The following is a 22,508-nucleotide window of genomic DNA, read 5'->3' on the forward strand; positions in this document are numbered from 1 at the left end:
CAGGACATGGGTTTTCCGTCCCATCCGAACTACTAGACAGCTGTCCTTGTCCGACCTGCATCACTGACATGGGGAAACCACGCCATAGCACACTGTATGGCGTATGCCAGTCTTCATTAGCCCAGTCGAACTGACCAGTAGGACGTTAAATCCCATTTCATTTCATTTCATTTATGTTCCGAAGATAGAAAAATCTAATATCTTGTGAGTGTGTTTATATGTTGTATTTTTTTGTCACAATTACCATGGCACACGACTAACAAACCATTTTAATCAACTAAAGAAATATTATCCAACGTAACGTAGGAAAGTAGCCCGGATCATGAGTGCATGACGTCACGCCATCTTCTTAGATTGCTGTAAGATTTGTACGAAATAAAAAAATTGTCTTAAACTACATTTAAGATAAATGAGTTTTTTTTAAATGATTTTTCGTCATTTAATAAAAGGCTTTTTAAAGATTAATTCTCTCCAAATTTTAATCCATTTTCTGTCAGGCAAAGATGGAAGTCGTTATTTCTGAAATCCTATTAAGTGTTGATAACGAAAGTGGTGCCATCGTGTTGAGAGTAACAAAAATAAAAATGGAACTGATATTGCTGGATTCATTGGCTACTTCTGCGTCCATTTTATAACACGTGTGCAATGCCCATGTGGTAATTTGTTTAGCGGTTCCATTGGTACGGGAAGTAACGGGGTAACGTAGCAACGGTGAAACCCGCCATCACTGCATCGCAGTTCTCGTGTTATTTATTGTTATTTCCGCGACCACGTTGGAAATGATTACACGTTTCTACAACTCGTTCTGCTGTTCTGAATCGTCCCGCATATACTGCTAATTGAAACTTGGATATGGAACTCTGCCTACTAGATTGTTTAGAACTAGGCGTGGGCTGAACTTTTGCTGGAGTGGGTACATAACGGGCGTGGGGTCTGTAGGATGACGACAGCTGGGGTAACCAGGCATCAAACAACTGATTAATAATGTCTTTAGACGTTCTGTCATCTGACCATTTAATATTCGTCAGTACCGAAGTTATTTTAGTATCTGATGATGTCTCTACCGATTTTTCTCTCGCCATTTTAACTCGACCCGTCACATTTGTTTTCTCCTCTAATGTCACGTGTTTTTCTGCATCCGGCGTTACGATTTTAGGCAGAGTAATTGTTTTTCCTTTTTTGATAGACGATTGTTTTTGAATTTTTCTTCTCATGATTGCGTACTTCACAAAATATTGGTAGTGGTTTTATATTTTATAAGTCAAACAGGGCTGTCTGTTCTCCAGTAGACATTTCCGTTTACTCGATGTTGGAATTTCTAAAAAAAAAGGCAAACACAGTTTATAAATGATTAAAATTAATATTAATACAATTAGTATTAATCTTGAATGGGGCGAATAAACTATTTGACATCTTTTGTCATTGCAGCCTTGCGTCTAGAATAAAATCCCTTTAATATGATTACGTTCTTTGATTTGACGTGATTTGACATACATTAGGATGCAAGAGGTAAATCTGCCTATTGCTGGTCTTTCTTTAGGCCTGAAACGGTTTCTAAATTATTAATTAGACATTAATTAACTTATCCAGGCCATAATCAACTCTCGATGACATCGGATTTTTACGATATTAAATACGTTAGAACAGTTCAGCCATATATATTTTTTTTAAGCTAAAAATCGAGGAGCGAGACTTAGCTTCGAACAACCAGTACGGTGGTTGAAATTATTGCACACGTCTTGTCAAACCTTCAAAGGCTAATATCTTCGCTTGCAATAGAGTAATTTGAATGAAATTTTCAAATTATTCATTTTTCGAAATAGTATAACAAGAATGGCTAGCTCTTTATCTAAATCTTACATAATGTATCTTTAAGTCAGGCATGTTCGAAGTAGATTGTATGCAAAATGTGGACAAATGGGCCCAAACCATCGCCGAGATTTCCTATTTTTAGTAGACAATTTACTAATCCTAAAGATGATTTTAGCGGTATTCAACGATTGTTTAGTTTCGTATAATGGTTATAAGTCTATCGCCAGTCAGTTAAAAATGCAAGATGGGTTCTATAGATATTGACTGTGGATGAGAAATGTGCCAGATTCCTGACATCCCCTGATAATCGGTTCCGTTTTGAAGCAGATCCTGATAATTTATTGGCAGATTTGTAACCATGGATGAGATCTGGATTCATCACTGTTAACCAGAATCCAAAATTAAGTCATTTTCCTATTAATGACGGGTCATGTCAGCTGTGAAAGACTTTTTAAGGTGTCTGAAGAAACTTTCTTCCTGGCCGGTATTCAGGCCTTACAACATCGTTGGCAAAAGTGTGTACCCCTCTACGGGGACTCTGTGGGAAAATATATGGAAATCAAGCTTTAAATTCTAGTAGCTTATCTAGTCCCCAAACCAAACAAATAAAAAAAAACCCCAAAAAACAAACAAATTCAATCCAAAACTAAATATATCCTTGTTAATTGGAATAAAATAATATGAGAAGGCCTGGCCATAATTACCAAACAATGTATGCATGACCGGAAAAAAAAACTATAGATATATTTTGTTAACTGAAAAAAAAAAATTTTAATGTTGATGATCATAGACTGTGAACACATTTGTGCTACAGCTTGTTGTTTGTTAAAAACGGGTAAAACCGATCCATAAATATTAACTGTGGAAGGTATGCAGACCATTTAAACGTCTATGTTATATTGATCTAGGTTAAGAATCTAACTACGCCCTGAAATATATATACATTGACTCATACTGATAGTGATAGTGAAACCATAAACAGGAAATAAATGTTGCTTATTTAAAAAGATATAATTAGGTTACCCGTTGGACCACTCAGCTTATTTTTGTCTCACCAATTAGCAAGCGAATTATTAAAACAAAATTTAACTATACGTTAGTCGTGAAATGACCTTGTTTGTGTCGAGTGGAGGTTACCTCTCTCTCTCTCTCATAACAATTAGAGAAACCCAGAGTTGTTTTTCTATAACCCTGTCGATATTTTGATCATAGCTTAAAAATTCCAAAATTCCAAAATAGGTTACAGAGTTGCCTTCTACGATAGATTATCAGTTGAGACAGGAAATGACAGAAGGTGTTAATTATTTTTTTCAAACGAAAATAACATCATGCAATTCTCAAAATCCCCGAAGCCCTCGGAACTGACCAGAGTCATGGTTTTGCTCGTGAGTAACAAAATAAAACGACATTCAATGATATTTTTATTAAAAGCAATTAAAATATATATTTTTTTTAAAATTACTGTTTATAGTTTAAATTAAAATAACAGGCAAACAATCAAAGAACTGCCGATATTTCAAACTAAATAACAGACAAGTAATACAAAAATACATCCAGGTCAAATTATAAGTAATACAGAAATACATGCAGTTCAAATTACAATCTGATTAAAATACTTATCTATATTTCGTTTCGTTGTTTTATATTCCCAATGGCCCCCACAACCATAGCCAATTTTTCTGGCAATGTATTTCCGTTTTGCGGGCACAGACATCAGAGAATGGGGAACATGAAGTTGTTTTTTGCTTAACATATTGTAATTTATATTTTTGTGTAATTGTGTAATTAATTAAAAATAAAAAACAACAATTACAGCTTTGTGGAAAATTGGTTGATTCATTCTGAGAATTCGGGTGACAAAGAAGATTGGCCGCCTATGTTCACAACATCGCGTGAATACATGAATAACGAAATTTTGAACTACAAAAACGAAACGAAATGGATTCTGTGTTTTAATCAGATTATTCAAATGCAACAACAGGCAAGCAATACACTAAACTAAACAACACGGAATCCATAAAATAATTGGATGAAATTTAAATATTAAACCAATATCTTTGTTATCAATAGAGAACTTTATTCTTGATATAGTTGAATAGCATCTCCGAATGATAAATTCTGAAAATAGAGAAAGAAGAAATGATGTAAGCAAATTCTTTAATTGTATCCATTTAAAAGGGCTATAAAAATTGTGGATGGTGTGACAGGGTGGTGCTTACTGTAAGTTTTACCTCTTTCAGTAATAATAATTTGTCTGGCAAATAAAATGTCGTTCAACGCCCTATATTTCTGAAAATAACGGTTATAGTACAGTGTTCTATCGGCCCCCCCCCCTTCCCCGGCCTCCCTCCATCCCTCCCCCGAGCCAATCTCACTCATTGAGCCATTTAATAAACCTACTTTAGTAAAGGAAATAAATTTAAGTCACAAAAGTACAATTACATTTACAACTAAGTATTGCACAGTAAGTTCAATTTGTGTTCAGGGGGGTTGGATGGCCGAATGGTTAGCATGTGCGCGCTGTACCATAAGGCCTGTCATTGCGTCAACTGGCGTGGTTTGGAATCCCCGGTTGTACGTGACAAGGAGTAGGGTCGCCAGTCCCACCTCGTGGGTTTTCTCCGGGTCCTCCGGTTTCCTCCCACTGCTAAAGACTCCTACGCGCAAGCGAATTATTGAAATAAAATGAAACCATATGTTAGTCCCGAAATAACCTAGTTTGGACGTTAAACCCCATTTCTCTCTCATCTCTCTCTTTCTCTCTCTCTCTATTTATTTGTGTTCATTAAGAAATAAAACACGATTTGTTTGTATTATAGCAAGATCACGTAAACAGTTATTTGATTAATAAAATAAAAAAAAACAAAAAACAACTTACCATGTTATTCAAAACAGAATTAAAAATATGGTCCCTCAAATTCAGATCCATTTTCGGCTGCCGTCTTGACTTTTATTTTCCCATGTAGTGGCGGTAATAATACTTCATCTTCATCAGGGTAGAAAGAAAAGTCCCTTATGAACGCCCCAGTTTCTGGATTTTTGAATTGGACTAGCATGTTGTTCTGTTGATTGTGCGTACAGCCCTTCCCCAAACTGGTTGAAGTAAACATGTTTAGGTGCAACTCCTGTCCTCCCTGGTCTTTGTATTTCTTCGCAAGGGAACTAGGTTCCCATCTGTAAAGAACATCAGGTAACTTAATACCCTCTCTGTTCTGAAATGTCCCCAATTTAATCAAAGCATTACGCAAAATTCTTTTGGCATTTGGAAAACGTCCTCCCATTAGTTTTTTGTTTCGAAAATCTTCATTTAATTCGCTAAAAAATCCAGTATTCCCACCATAGGTGTATGCCATGATTAACTTGATCTCACTCTTCCTTAGTGTTTTTTCGTATTTTTGGACAAGATCGGACAGCCTGTCACTTTGTTCCGCTTTAGTCCAAGCCTCTCTGAAATACCCATTAACATCTGCTTCTTTATTCAACGCATCTTCTAATTTTATGTCGGTTCCTGTTGTTGGTCTGGAGAAAGCATCTATATCTGATCTTTTATTGTACAGAACCAGATCAACATCACCATCAAACCTCATGCGAGGGCTACCTTCAATAGCCATGATGACAAATTAATTATGTACGTTATGTCCTGTTAGATGAATACAGCCACGACGTTTTAATACCTTCAACCGAAATGCTTGCTGAGGTAAGCTGCATATATGTAATTGAAGCAAACCATCCGTTGAATAAAAATATTCGGAGAAAAATTCCTTTCTCTATAAATAGCATCAAGTCGTGAACGGAAACTGTTGTTGAAGAAAGTTGTATATGTAACTGATGTAATTTCTTCCTAATAGAAATAAATTCTGGGAAAAATCAATTTCTCTATAAATGACTGAGTTATACGCTGTTAGTAGACACCACGTAATTTATATAATATTATCTCGAATTTGTTATCTTATCAGAGTTTATAATTATTATGATTTTTTATCTTTTTAAGAAATTCATCTCTATATTTGATTTATCTATGCATATCCTTGAATGCTTTCAACCGTGCAAAACGTTTACTAAGTGATGTAGTATTTGATAGTGTTTAGTTAGTATTTAGTGGTATTGGGTAAATTTGTACATATTTTCTGAACCCTATAATACATAGGCAATTTTGAAACAAGATCGAACTAGAGATGGATAGAGACATTTGTTATGAACGAGCGAGATAGAGGGTGCGCATATGTAATAATAAGGAATGTCCCATTTCTATATGAAACAGATCGAGTATATAAAGCAAGCTCATTTTGACGAGAAATACTAATTCCCTGAGAATATGAGACTGCGTGCTGCGGTGAAAGTGTACTGTCATTGCAAGGTCAGCTAAATATAGAATGGTAACACTCGGCAAACCTTGGCAGATTCCGGTTCTCTACATCTAGCCTCAGCTGAGATGTAAATAAGGTTAGGGCACGTGATTGTTGCTGAGATTGTAGGTGAGGGTTAGGGTAAGCATTGGGACTAGGGCCAGGGTTATGGTCAGGGCTGGGATATCCCTAGCGCTAGCCCTGTTTACATCTCGTGACCTATGACGAAAAATTGAGCTGGCCTTATCATTTAGCACTAACCGAGGGTAAGTGATAGCCCATGTACCTACACCTATACAATTGTGATGCGGCTATCGGTTTACTTATTAGGAAAAGATTCCGCTTTTAGAAATAAGTTCTCAAAATTGCGTCGTTCGCAGAGTGTAGAATTTTCTAATTTTTTTCTAGAAATCCAGATAAACTTGAAAAAAAAACAGCTTCAGACTTTGAAAGCTTTTTATCGTAAAACATTCTTCATGGCGACTGGGCGACGCCGTTGGTAAATCCGGGAACTTGAAAGTAGTTCCAATGGTGGACTTCGTCCAACACCCGGGGTCAGTTGTAGGGTACTGGAGTCTGCTGAAGTTTGCCGAGTGAGAATGGTAATTGACAATAAACGAAAATGAAACTCGTGTAAACATTTTCTGAGAAATTGGATTTTTTAGGGAAGGAATACATAAATAATGTTATTACGGTTGCAATGCAATGGCTGTTCTAAGCGGGTGTATCTTGCATAAAATGAAATATTGATTTTAGTGTCTTACTTTTCTGAACCAACTGCAATGGGAACATATAAGGACTAGCATATAATTAGAATGAGAATAGAAATTTATTTTAAGTACAATAATTATGAACGGGCACAAATTCAGAGCACTCACGTTTAATCAGACAGTATGAAACCCGCATACAGGGTACATATTATATGGAAATACAAAACAAAACGTACAAAGTATTAAATACAAGTACACACATTATGGACGGGCACAATTTCAGAGAACTCGCATAACTAGACAGTATAAAACTGTGCAAAAAGTTTGCCCCCCCCCCCCTCGTGAAAAAATTGTCGATCAACAAAAATATATATATACATTGTCCGTCAATTTTATAGCACCCCTGAGAACACTTCCCGCCCCTCCCCCCTCTTTGCTCTGAGCTAGTTACGGCACTGGCCATGAGGAGGATATTTCGCTATGACCTTCTCTTATTTCGACTTTACCTGTCCTTCAAGTACAACTGACAAGAGGAAAGCAGGCTGAAAAATCCCAAGGAAAAAAACCTCGGTCAAAACAGGGGTCCGGGATCCAATCCTAGATTGCCTGATTATTAGTAAGTCGGCGTCACTGTAACACTGTTATAGTGATAACAGAATATTAGTTTCGTAAATATATGATTTATTTACATCAGGAACGTAAATATAAAACAGCTACATAAATACAACATGAACATAAATTAAACAGGAACTAAACTACATCAGGAAACAATAACATTAACACAGTACATAAATATACAACCATTCCGCCCTTCTGCACCGGCAGCGGCTGAACCCGGGTGAATCCATACGCCCCTCTCTGCTCCTCTAACCAAGTCTGTCCAAACATCTCTCTCCTCGCCTTCTTATCGTCACTCGCCGTCTCTACTACGGGGTCTTATATCGTATAGCTAACTGTGTAAATTCTATTTAATCAAGAGCCTTATCACAACATGTGAAAATTATTAGGTCCGTAATTAAATGCGTGAGTAGTGGACGTGTACATATGTGTGGTGGACAGTATATCTTATATCGTAGATCAATAACGTATGGGGTTCAGTGGGTTCGCACATGTGAGGTTCAAATTGGTTCTATGTATTTAAATAAATAATTTACATGCAGAATACTATATAATCTTAATATAATACACAAGTGATGGAGGGGATCACGTGGCTAAGTGGGTAAGACGCTGGCTCGCTAGCCTGGAGGTCGGGTGTTCGATCCCTGCATTAGCCGAGAAAGTTCATTCAGATTTTCCGGCGTGGTTCTCCCTTGTCAGTGATGCAGGACGGAGGGGCTGACAAGGAAAGCTGTCTAGTCGTTCGGATGGGACGAAAAACCGAGGTCCCGTGTACACATTGGTGTGCACGTAAAAGATCCCTTGGCAGTTGGAATTCGATATAAGAGTAGGCCGTAGTACCGCTGTCCGGGCAAAATTTCCCTCATAGCACACTGTATGGCGTATGCCCGTCTTCATTAGCCCAGGTTAGGAGCAGAACAGTAGGACGTTAAACTCCATTTCATTTCATTTCATTTCATTTCACAAGTGATGGAGCACTTTGTCACACTACGCTCACTAACCCGACGTCAGATTCTTCACAAGATTTTCCAAAGTGAGAAATGAAAGTTCACCTGTTTGGAACAATTCTCTTTTGTTTTCCCTTTGCCCCTTTTGCATCAAGATCGTCGAAATGATCCAAAAACTTTTATAGGCCAAGAAATGGATTGGATTCACATTATAGTCGTCAGTTAATTATTAATCTGTTTCCATTAGCCTGTCGTTAAATGGAGTTACTTCCCTTGAACAGTAAAACATGTGGATGTTCTAAGCTGTGTTTGTGGCCGTCCATCAATTGAATAAAGTTGCTTGAAACCATTGTGACCCCCTTACAAACTACAATCTCGTGAAAGTTCGATATTTGCAAAACTGGGATTAAGTCAAAATTTAACAACATTCGGCAGGACAATGGACGCGAGCCCGTAGGTCGCGTGTAATCTTGAAAAGCAAATAAAGCGGCACATTTCATGATGAGCTGCACGATTTCCAAAGTCCACTCTCGATGAGCTGCAAAATTTACTAGGGTGACTCTCGATGAGCTACAGGATTTACTAGGGGGACATCGATAAGCTACAAGATTTATAAGGGAGGCTGCGGGATGAGCTGCGAGATTTACAAGGGAGGATGCGGGATGAGCTGCGAGATTTACAAGGGAGGATGCGGGATGAGCTGCGAGATTTACAAGGGAGGATGCGGGATGAGCTGCGAGATTTATAAGGGAGGCTGCGAGATTTACAAGGGAGGGGGCGGGATGAGCTGCGAGATTTATAAGGGAGGCTGCGAGATTTACAAGGGAGGATGCGGGATGAGCTGCGAGATTTATAAGGGAGGCTACAAGATTTACAAGGGAGGCTGCGGGATGAGCTACAAGATTTATAAGGGAGGCTGCGGGATGAGCTGCGAGATTTACAAGGGAGGATGCGGGATGAGCTACAAGATTTACAAGGGAGGGGGCGGGATTTACAAGGGAGGATGCGGGATGAGCTGCGAAATTTACAAGGGAGGCTGCGAGATTTACAAGGGAGGATGCGGGATGAGCTACAAGATTTATAAGGGAGGCTGCGGGATGAGCTGCGAAATTTACAAGGGAGGCTCTCGATAAGCTACAAGATTCTGAGCCGTTAAAACCGAATTTTAAAAATACCGTAGTCTCGATTGTCATTGTTACGATTGTTACGATAATAAACAAAGTCTCGATTATCCACATTTACGTTAATCATGAACAGCCGTTGAATCGCGAATCGGATTGAAATCTGTTTAAAATCATACATATCATATGGCATCGAGAGTTGATTCTGGTCATATTATAAATAAATTAATAGTTTATATAACATTTAAGGACTAAAGAAAGGACTGCAATATGCAGATTTAGCTCTTGCATAATGCATGTTTAATTAAATATTAAAAAAGCAATCTGGGTGCATATTAGCGTGGATTAAGTCGTGAGAAATTTCATTTAGCGGAAAACGGAAATGGCAGATTGTTACCTTAATCCCCGCACCTTACAAAACACCTAATCTTAGAATAATTAGAAAGGGCCTCTCCAAGTCCTCCATGTAAACAAACCAATGCCACACATATTAAACCTTTGTATTGTGTACCAATAATATTTCAGAAATACCTAAGTTTCACGACAAATGAAATGAAACGAAATGGGGTTTAACGTCGTACTTTTCTTCACCAAACGAGCTAATGAAGACAAGTATACACCACACTGTTAAAATTATATGTATATTTACGGTAACAAGTATAGTAAAAATACAGTGTCGGATTTGTCAAATCACATGGTTTGTTAACTTACATTTAAAACGATGTCGATGCATATGAATACAAGGCTTATGTAAAATTACATCAAACATAATGTAGTAATACAACCATATGTCAGTTTACATTATGTGAGCTGTATATTAACAGAAATGCCATTTGAAATAATTATTATTTTTACAGAAAATTGTAAATTTACTGTCAAATAGTGGTCACATCGGTTATTCCCGCTTTGACCACATATCAACTATTTAGAGTTCTGTCAGTCAGTTTAGTCGATCCATTTTAGAGAAATAGACTATTCAAAATCTGAAAGCACCAAACTGGTTAAAAAAGACAGGCATGTGCCATACATTGGGTTGTGTGGGACATTTGAACTGTGTCATGCCACCTACTCTTTCCATTGTAAGTAGTAGAACAGTAGGACATTAAACCACATTTATTACTGTAACCACGGTACTGGTATATTCGAGGCTCAGACTTGCTCATCCATTTTTAAATTAAATCATTAAATGGCCGAACCGTTCTAATCTAGTTATTATCTCGAACATCCGATAGCATCGGGAGTTGATTATGGTCTTGTCATGTTAATATTAATGACTTATTGATAACTTATATAACATTTCAGGCCTAAAGAAAGGGCTGCAATAGACAGGTTGAGTTCCTGAATCATGTATCTTTAAGGCCTCTTCATAACAGTCTTAAAATAGTGTAATAGAACACAAGGCAGTATTTTTTAAACTAGAGTGTGGCACTTTAAACCACATGGCAATTAGTGATAATATTCTAATATAATCGTGTATAATCTATCAATAATTAGCTATGTTACCATAGAGAATAATCAATCACAATAATAGAATATTGCTTTTGGTAAGCGCATGCGCGTTGTATCATAAGGTCTGTCATTGAGTCAACTGGCGTAGTTTCGATTCCCCGGTTGTACAAGGTGTAGGATCAACTGTCCAACCTCGTGGGTTTTCTCCAGGTCCTCCGGTTTCCTCCCACTGCTAAAGCCCCTACGCGCAAGAGAATTATTGAAATAAAATAAAAAGAACCACATGTTGGTGTCAAAATATGTTGCCTGGTTTGTGTCGAATGGAAGTTAAACCAGATTTCCCTCTCTCTCTCTCTTCGGGTCGTGTGGGATTAAAGGATACAAATATAATTGGATACGCACTTGTTTTTCTAGGTAGGAACTTCTTATGGAAAACCGTCCACAGTTGTGTCTTAACTTGCTTACTTTAATCACACTATTAAGGTGATAATCTGCACAGCTGTGAGCGATTATCCTTGCTTTAAAGATCCACTGCGAGGATTAAAAATGATGGTGGATTCTCTCTAAAACTAACTAAATATCTTTTACCTGTGTGGAACTCATTGTGAACAATACATGTCAGATGACGGGGGAATATTGCTTGTAACGTTGTTTGGGCACAGTTTCAGCGATATTATGTCAGTTTTTTATCCCCATATTTGATCAATAGTACAGCGCAATATTATTACATATGCTCATTGTATTTCAAATTGCATTACAATAATATTCATATATTTCTGTACCATGTCATTTATCAATTATACAATATTTAAACATACATTATGCAAGAGCTAAGTCTGCCTATTGTAGGTCTTTCTTTAGGCCTGAAATGTTACATAAACTATTAATTAGACATTAATTAACTTATCCAGACCATAATCAACTCTCGATGTCCAAGCTAGCCTGTGATATTTGTTGGATTATGATCCGATTTGCTGCAGAACTTTCCTTCAAGATTTAATGATTAAATGGATAATCGAGACTATGATTTTTGTGGTACCGATTTTAGCAATGATGATCGAGGGTTCATTCTAGGTTCATAGTGAATCAATTTGACTGAAATTTTCAGCAAATTGCCTTTACATTAAATAGTTTTTTACTATTATAGTGAGAACTGTCAACTCGTTATCTAATCTCCCATAATGTATCTTTAATAAATGGCCATTTTCAATTCAGTTACTGCGTTGTTGTTATGTGCTTTGATCACATTGTGCACGATGAAATGAAATGGAGTTTAACGTCCTACTGTTCTGCTCCGAACAGGCTAATGAAGACGGGCATATGCCAGTGTGCTACGAGGGAAATTTTGCCCGGACAGTGGCATTAGCCCAGTTCGGAGCAGAACAGTAGGACTTTAATCTCCATTTCATTTCATTTCATTTATGTCCCTTGCCGGGATCGATCAAGGGGCATCCAGATTAGCGAGCCATCATCTTAGTCACTGTGTTGGCATAAAAAAACATGTATGAATTAAGGTTGTGATTTTTTGATCAAATCAGTAATCTGAAGTCGAGAATCTATCATTAATTAATTGTACAGGGCAATCTGATTCTTCCTTCTCAAAATAAATCTATTTTCTGTCGACAATGTTTTATTGCACGATGTTTTGGAAAATGGAACATACTGCAATACCTCGTGTTCCTCAAGCAACGACTGCGAGTTTTACAAGATGTACGGAGTTAAAGCGAGATCAAGCCTTCTATTGAAGATGGTAATACCTATGAAATGGAATGGGTTTAAAGTCCTTATTTTCTGTATTAACGGTGCTAATAAAAACATTCAGCTATCCTGAATAAAAATATTGTTTAAAAACAAGAAAAATGAAGACAAGAATGTGTCATCCCGAATGTTATACTATGAGGTTAATTTTGCCCTGACAGCAACGTCTCTGCCTACTCTTCGTATAATTTGAAGTGCCAAGGGATCTTTTACGTGCACGTCGACGAGTACACTGGTGATCCTTGATTTGTTATTGCATCCGAACAACTAGACATTTTCTCTGTCCGTACTGCACACCTGAAAAATATATAGATCAGGCTGGAAATTCCTGAGGAACTTTTGAGGATGTAAAACATGTGAAATACTTACCGTGAATGAACTCTAGCAGTTGTAGGTGACTTCAGTAAGACACGAGGTGATACCGCTAGATCTTAAAACAATCTTCATTTTACGAATCTTCTACAAATTTTGCAAAGAAATGAATCACCGAGAGACAATCCACCAACATAACTCACCAGAAGAAGTTAAATTTCTAGAGCAGTCCTCGTTCATTTCAATAAAACCTGCGCACACAAATGAAGAATAAATAAATAACTCCTTTCCTAAACAACATATCGATCGCATTATGAAAATTAAGCCCAATCTGTCTCAATTGATATTGACACAGCTCGCGATCAAAGAGTGGAACTAACACCATTATCCTTTCTTGTTATTAAAGAGACGAAGGCGTTGGTGTGGGAAATTCTCACTTCATGACAAAAGTATGATTGTAAAATATTCAAAAAGTTCATCGGAGAGAGAGAGAGAGAGAGAGAGAGAGAGAGAGGGGGAGTTTAACGTCGACTCGATACAAAGTAGAACATTTCGAGACTAACATATGGTTCAATTCTATTTCAATAATTCACTTGCGCTTAGGAGTCTTTGGCAATGGGAGGAAAACCCACAAGGTTGAACAGGCGACAATCCTCCTTGTCACGTACAACCATGCAATTGAAACCACGCAAGCTGACTCAATGACAGACCTTGTAATGCAACGCTAACAATTCGACTATCATACCCCCGAGAGAAAGAGGGAGAGAGAGAGGGTGGGAGAGAGAGAAAGAGAGCATGCCAGTTGACCCAATAACAGGCCGTACGATCTGAGGCGCACGGGTAAAACCATTCGGCCACCCAATCCCCCAAGTTGCATCGAATGTACCCTAAAGTAAGCAATTGCAATCAACCCACTGCGCGCCATTCTAATCTAAATAGGGGTGCACGTTAGATTAGCAGGTCTGTCAGTGAGTCAAGTGTCGTGGTTTCGATTCCCAGCTTGTACGTGCCAAGGAGTAGGATAACCTCTCTAATCTCCTGGTCCTTCGGCTTCCTCCCACAGCTAAAGACCCTACGCACAAGCGGATTATTGAAATAGTGTTAAACAATATTTTAGTCCCGAAATAACCTACTTTGAGTCGAGTAGACGTCACCCTCTCTCTCTCTCTCTCTCTCTCTCTCTCTCTTTCTCTCTCAATATGGATCTAGTGGGGGTCCTTTAAGGGGTTTCTTCTTTTGATGAAATAACTCAATTATCCTAGAGGATATTGTTGTATGATTATACCTATATTATAACATAGTGACGTACAATAGATACAATATTATTATAACAAGTACAATTATATATCATTAACCTGATCATAACCTCGTATTTCCTACTGATATAAACCACCTTCTAATCCTCTGGTATGTTAACCCGCTTACAATGAACACTCTTCATTCAGCATTATCTATCGTTTCAAAACACATATCGATTTCAGGTAAATTAATTACGGTCTGTTGTCCGAATGCGGCGTGAAATTCAATTGTATTAGCATTCTAGTCTTAGCGGGGATCACGTGACTAAGTGGGTAAGACGCTAGCTCGCTAGCCTGGAGGTCGGGTGTTCGATCCCTGCATTGGCCGAGAAAGTTCATCCAGATTTTCCGGCGTGGTTCTCCCTTGTCAGTGATGCAGGACGGAGGGGCTGACAAGGAAAGCTGTCTAGTCGTTCGGATGGGACGAAAAACCGAGGTCCCGTGTACATTGGCGTGCACGTAAAAGATCCCTTGGCAGTTAGAATTCGATATAAGTGTAGGCCGTAGTGCCGCTGCCCGGGCAAAATTTCCCTCATAGCACACTGTATGGCGTATGACCGTCTTCATTAGCCCAGGTTAGGAGCAGAACAGTAGGACGTTAAACCCCATTTCATTTCATTTCATTTTTCTAGTCTTAGCTACTCATATTGCAATTAGCTTTGTATTGTGATGTTGTGTATAATGTCTACTGTAATCAGCATGTTCCTGAAGCAACGGCAGCAAGATTTACAACATCTAGATATACGGAGTTAAAGGACAATATTGGTGTCAGTCATTATCACATACGTGATAGAACTGGTTAAACACTAAAACACGTTCCAAATATAATTTTAACACAGAGATCATCGTTTTCCCTTATCTGGTGACATTCAATTACTTTTTTGAATTGCCAGATATCCTCTCACAGCCTCATATAACAACTTTTGCTCTTCAAGTGAATTATTAGTCAGCAAAAATTCGCCCGTTGGCGTTTATCTGTTATCAATCGTCACGTCAATCAGTTATATAAAAGGTAACTCGTGTTGTCTTTTGCGTTCATCACATCCCGTTCTTCAAATCTTCATAACGCATCTATCGCAGCAATGATCTCAGTGTTAAAATTATATTTGGAACGTGTTTAACCAGTTCTATCTATGTTATTATCACTGACACCAATATTTTCCTTTAAAGCGAGATCAAGCCTTTTTATTGAAGATGCACTTAGTGTAGCAGATTTGAACAAATCAGGGCCGGTGGAAGCACTTCTTGATTGGGGGGGGGGGGGCGCTTCCATCCTAGGTCCTTATAGGCGAGGGTCCAGGGGCCGCAATAACCTAGAGAAAAGAGTACTTGCCCCCGCCCCCCCCCCCACTCCGCCGGGCCTGCAAAGGATTCTTCTTTCATTTCCTGGGGATTGGATGGCCGAATGGTTACTAGCACGTGCGCGCTGTGTCATAAGGCGTGGATTCGATTCCCTGGTTGTATGTACGTATCAAGGAGTAGGGTCGCCTGTCCAACCTCGTGGGTTTCCTCTGGATCCTCCGGTTTCCTGCCACTGCTAAAGACCCCTACGCGCAAGCGAATTATTGAAATAAAATTGAACCATGTGTTAGTCCGGAAATGATCTAGTTTGTGTCGAGGGGGTGTTAAACCCCATTTCTCTGTCTCTCTTCTTTCATTTTCAGAGAGTAATAAAATAAAATGGGGTTTAAAGTCCCACTTTACTGCATCGACTGGGCTAATGAACATACAGTATTCTATAAAGGAAATTGTAACCGGGCAGCGATTCTAGGGTCTATTCTTATACCGAATTCCTATTGTCAAGGCTTCTTTTACGTTTACGATACATGTACACGGGACCCCATTTTCTGTTGCATCGGAACGATTAGACACTGTCCTTGTCAGGTAGCACCAAACGAGGTATAATGGCCGCTCGCAATCTCTTCTCTTCCGGTGGAGTATTTAGTTTGTGACCGGAATCCCCGTTCATGACCGTAACTTGGCGAAGTTCCCTCACGGCCACGAGGATATTCTACATTACTTTAAGGCAAGGGTTTGGCTGTGAACCCAAAACAACTCCTCACAATAATGTCTGTGGGGTTGTCATCCAACTTCGGTGCGTTGGGTAGAAAAACGGTCTACAGGCCCGTAACTAAGGGGGGGGGGGGGCGCTTTCCCTGCGCGCCCCCCTCGTTGCTCTGAGCTAGTTACGACCCCGACGGTCTAACGAGTTAGGTTTAGATCTTAAGGTCTGTCATCGTGTCAAATGTCGTACTGAACTTAATCTAAACACATCTAAATTGATTCAGTGCCATTCCGTATATTATACATGGCCAATCTATCATCTCTGGCATAGGCGAACAAGCCAAGGCGGGGGGCGGCAGAGGGGGGGGGGGGGTGGCAGCTGCCCCCCTAATCTTTCGGACAATCTGACTTTTCGGGCAGACGGGTAAAGTGAAAAACAAATATATTATTTAGTGTCCCAAATCGAATAAAACACTTATTTGACTTTTCTTTTAATTGAATATCACGAATTTGTACCTAAATGAAAGTGGATTAAACCATTTTGTGCGACATTTTTCGGGCATCGATTACTAATTATGAATGCAGCTGCAACAATTCATATCAAACATATCAATTCCAAAGTTGTTTTTCTCAATCCATTTGTCTCATTTATCCAGGACCAGTCATATACTTTCAAAAATATGGTACATATCAATGTAAATACATGATACATCAATGTAAATACAATGTAGATACATCAATGTAAATATATGAAGCATCAATGTAAATATATGAAGCATCAATGTAAATTCATTAAGCATCAATGTAAATACTGGATACACCAATGTAAATACTTGATAAATTATAGAAAATACATGATACAACAATGTAGATATATGATACGCCAATGTAAATACACGATACATCAATGTAAATACATCATACGTCAATGTAAATACTTGATACATCAATGTAAATACATGATATGCCAATGTAAATACTTGATACATCAATGTAAATACATGATATGCCAATGTAAATACATGATACATCAATGTAAATATATGATACATCAATGTAAATACTTGATACATCATTGAAAATACATGATACATGACACACCAATGTAAATACTGAATATATCAATGTAAATACATTGTACATCAATGTAAATACATGATACACCATATATGCACATAGAAGATTTTTTGTCAAATCTAATAAATAAATAGATAAAAGTCTTTTTATCACCTAATTCATCGGACACATCATAAAAACATATAGCTCATAGTAATTACAGATATTATTTACAGATATATACATTATTGTAATTTCATTACCACAATAAATAATTATCAATACAATTGACAGATAAATCATTCGGCTAGAATATATAATCTGTCCATCACTCACATCAACTCAATGACCTGTAAGGTGAACATTCAGGTTACTTCGAAAAGATTTGGGGTTAATTGTTTGGCAGATTTTTATGCTATTTCCATCATTCTAAATACATAATCAGTTATCTGAATACACATATAAAATAATATCAACAAACTTTGTGTCATTAAAAATATTTGGCAATTTGTTCAAAATTGATATGTTTAAACCATTAATATATCATTTTTTTACTTTTATTTACATACAATATACTTGCAAAACCTTATATATATAGAAAGTTGTAAATGCAACATATCCTAGGGCATTAAACAGTTGTCTTGTTACTTTTAACCAGAGCTTTCACTTCAAAATTTTGCCAGCCACATAATTTCTAAAGTATTTTGTTACCTGATAAGCAAGACATCTGGTTCAAAGAATATGACCATTTTTAATATTATCCAAACCTTTATACCCATAAAATACAATAAATTGAACTATATCCAGGAATTAATGGAAAGGGGGGGCACCACAGAATGTCTGTTTTGTTAGATGTAAAATTTAAAATATTTAATTTCAAAACTAAGATCTTTTAATCATGAGAATGGGATACCACAGAATGTTTGTTAGATGTAAAACATAAAATATTTAATTTAAAAATTAATTTAAAAATTAATTAAGAAAATTAAATTAGTTTTTCATTGTCTTTTGTTACTTTTGCCTGTTTTGTCCCAATTAATAATGGTGTATATAAAGCCACAGATAAACTCTAATCATATGCTTGATGGTTGTTTATTATTTATTATTGTTTATATTTTCAATTATATATATCTGAGGGCACCAAAATTATTTCAGTGATTAGAGCATCTGTGGGTCTTAATCCAGTCCAGATTATATATATTGTATGGTTACGTTAAATGCTTGAAATTCTAATTTCATTGCATGTGAATTGATTGACAGAATGGATAAGTTCTGCAGCAGGTTAATGTCACTGTCTTTAATACTATCACAGTATACTGGCCCTATAAAATACACATTCATCAATTCAAATGCAAATAAAATAAAACCATGTACGAACAATCCAAACCATTAGACAAAATTCGAAGTCCTAAAAAAACGTTATAGGCAAAATAGTGTAATAAAGCAAAATAGTGTAATCAGCATATGGACTGTTCACCATGTGTACAAATTCATTAATATAGAGATATCTGGAAGGAAGGAGGGGGTCAGGTATGAGGTCTGATCCAGATTGTTTTCAAACATACTGACATTTTTGATCATAAAACTAGTCAAGATCATACTTGGGGGTGGGGATTGGTGGGGATGGGGATTGGTCTGGGGGTCTATCTGCGTGTGTCTCGGGTCTAGCAGCACTGATTTTTGGGTTGGCCTCGTATCTGTTTTTTAGCCCCACCTCGTTCCTGGACTTTGGCCAGACCAGAAATAATTACCCCCACCAACATATTATATGACATTTATTTAACAGTAAGTTGGGACTCAATCTGATTAGAATTAAAATAAATACAGATTTATTATATTTTTATACTATCAATGACCTCCACTACCTAGTGTAGTAAAAACAAGCAAAACAAAATTTTGAACTACAAAAATCTAAACGAAATAGAATTGGTGTTTTAATCAGATTGTTTGGGACTTAAATAGTTAAATATAGTCTAAAAGAAAGTCTGACATCTTAATTATATAAATAGATGAATCACACGATTCTACCCAAATCTACCCAAATCCACCATTATTTCAACTCATATTACACTAATTCATATTGATATTTGATAATTATGTCGTTCTTAATGCCAAATTGTCATATTTAATTAAAATTTTTGTATGAAAATGTCTACCATATTTATAACTTATAATTACCTATACCAATTACTGGTAAAATAGACTACATGTAATCAACATTATGAAATGCAAATGGCACCAATAACTGTTACTCTATGCCATATCATCATATGGAATGCAAATGGCATCAATATCAATAACTGTTACTATGTGTCGTATGATGATGATGATGATGATGGTGTTGATGAGTATGATGAAGGAAATGAAATGAGGTTTAATCTAATGTTTTATTTTTCTACCCGTCTTCATTAGCCCAGTCAGAGCAGAACAGTAGGACGTTAAATCCCATTTTATTTCATTTTATTTTATTTTTCTGCACCAACCGGGCTATTGAAGACGAACAGTCTGTCATGAGAGCAGTGTTTCCACTTACGCTTCCTCAAATTGAAACTGCCATGGGATCTTTTATGTTTACGTTTACGTGTAGCCTACACAGACGTTGTTCCTTGTCAGGCCCTCTATCCTGCACCACTGAGAATGGAAATTCACACTTTGTGTTAAAAGATACCTAATTTATGTCTAATCGTTCCTGTGTGTTCAGTGATACTTGATCTGTGTGGAACAGTTTCTGGGTGTTCAGTGATACCTTATTTGGGTGGAACTGTTCCTGTGTGTTCAGTGATACCTGATCTGTGTGGAACAGTTCCCGTGTGTTCAGTGATACCTGATCTGTGTGGAACAGTTCCTGAGTGTTCAGTGATACATACACAGTAAAGATCAAATACATAACGAAAGTAGTACAACAATGATGAATCCATGAAACAGTAAAACATGATAAAAGGTGTATACAAGAATAATCAACAAAGGTTGACTTTTAAAAATTACGATATTATAGTGTCATAAATGCAGACCGAAGCCAAGGTCTGAGGGCCTCCGTCCAAGTTGTGTAATATTTCTCTTTCATCTTCCTGCTCATTGACAATGGAAATTCACAATTTGTGTTAAAAGATACCTGAATTGTGTTAAAAGATACCTGACTTGTGTTAAAACTATACCTGTGGGTTCAGTGATAGTAAGGATCAAATACAGAATGTAGAACAGCTTGACAAAGTGTGTATTAAAAACTCTAATTCTGGCTACACAAGAATGATCATCGCAAGTTGACTTTTGAAAACTTACAATAGCGTCATACATGCAGTTCCCCCTTGTCAGTGACAGCTGTCCAGTCGTTCGGATGGGACGAAAAACCGAGGTCCCATGTACACATTGAAGTGCACGTAAAAGTTCCTTTGACAGTTGGAATTCGATATAAGAGTAGGCCGCAGTGCCGCTGTCCGGGCAAAATTTCCCTCTTAGCACACTGTATGGCGTATACCTGTCTTCATTAGCCCAGTTTGGAGCAGAACAGTAGGACATTAAAACCCATTTCATTTCATTTCATTCATACATGCAGTTTTTGGATTTAACTATGGTCTTGGTATAAACTGAAGGCCTGGGCCTCAAGATCTCGTGGAGTTTTGTTTAAGGAGTAGGCCTATAATATTTCTGACACAGTCGTGTAAGTACTGTCTTAAACATCCTTGGCATTTCTCGATTGTGTTTAAAACACACTTCTATCTTCCTCAAGTTGTGAGGGTGGATGATTGGGACGGGTCTCATAAATGGAACAGTCAAGGGCCTGTTTTCACCTGACACTGATTGTGACCTACATGTACGGACAATATATGATAATCATCACATTAATATATTTTGATATTCAGATAACAAATAAACAACCTCATTTTACATATTCCATATCTGTCAATCGAACCACATTTTTCCAAAGAACAAGTATGCCATGATTCGTGTCAATCACACTCGTAATGGCAGGACGTTAGGAATTTTTCTGATGAACGTAGGCCATAAGAAAAACAAGAACAAGAATGCCAAGTGTATTAAAATAGTTGCAGGTTCAAAGATAACGCGGGTCCTTTTCAAAAATTGTCTAGCAAACAGAGAAGCACATTTGTCCAAAGAACAAGCTTGCCATGTTTCGTGTCAATCACACTTGAAATGGCTTGTTTTGATTGGGCCATAATAAGAACAAAAAGAAGATTGCTGAGTGTACTGAAATAGTTACTGGTTCCAAAATAACGCTGGTCCCTTTCAAAAATTTTCTAGCAAACAGAGGATCACATGTGCCAGTTACTAACCCAGTTCAACAGGTCTCAGTTTTGGTTGAATTCTCTTAATAAATTAGTTCTGGAATTTACACGAAAACCACATTAGCTATATTAGAAACGTATAAATCATAAAATCACACACACAGCACATTTAGTCACATGGACTCCTTGAACTTGCGGATTGTTACTCGTACGAGCCACAGTTTCTGTAGATGACAATAACTGGCGTTGATGGGGTAGTTCGAGTTCAGAAAACGCACTATGTAAGATATCGTGATCCGTAAAAGAACTGATACTTGAAGTATGTTCAGGAGATACCCCTCGTTCTTGTTTTTCCACTACTTCTGTATCACTAACGATTGATTCAGAATACGGAGTCTTGGCAACAGGGACTGAGTGTATTGTTACATGCTGTATTATTTCCTTATATTTATCCTCCATGTCGGCATGGATACCAGTACCCCCATGACCACCAACACCTGAAACGAAACAAAATGAGTGCAGTAGGACCCCACAGCATATAAACAGTTACACCGGACAAAGACAATTAATGAAATGAAATGGGGTTTAACATCCCACTGTTCTGCACCGACTGGGCAGGGGCGGATCCAGAGGAGGGGTTTGGGGGGTCGAAACCCCCCCTGCTCAGCTACATAATTTTTTTTGTAAATCAGCACTTTTTATGAGAAAAGTTTCTCGGCCGTGTGCTTTATCCTTTATCGTCAGATGTGGGACAGGATGGGCACTCAAAGCAGAGATAATGATATAGACATTATGTGATATCACAATTAATGCTTTGCATCCATGAAATTGAA

General features: G+C 37.5%; 2 long non-coding RNA genes across 2 annotated transcripts; both read right to left on the reverse strand.

Annotated features, from left to right (window-relative positions):
* Positions 1-207: 207 nt before the first annotated feature.
* LOC126819395 (uncharacterized) lies at positions 208-8,430 on the reverse strand. The gene is made up of 2 exons (XR_007679602.2): positions 7,670-8,430; positions 208-1,318 (listed from the first exon to the last, which is right to left on the reverse strand). It is a non-coding gene; the product is annotated as an uncharacterized LOC126819395 (long non-coding RNA).
* LOC126819389 (uncharacterized) lies at positions 3,221-5,691 on the reverse strand. Its single transcript, XR_007679594.2, has 2 exons — positions 4,691-5,691; positions 3,221-3,930 (listed from the first exon to the last, which is right to left on the reverse strand). It is a non-coding gene; the product is annotated as an uncharacterized LOC126819389 (long non-coding RNA).
* Positions 8,431-22,508: the final 14,078 nt, after the last annotated feature.

This window comes from Patella vulgata, chromosome 4, assembly GCF_932274485.2.
Source record: "Patella vulgata chromosome 4, xgPatVulg1.2, whole genome shotgun sequence".
Lineage (NCBI taxonomy): Eukaryota > Metazoa > Mollusca > Gastropoda > Patellidae > Patella > Patella vulgata.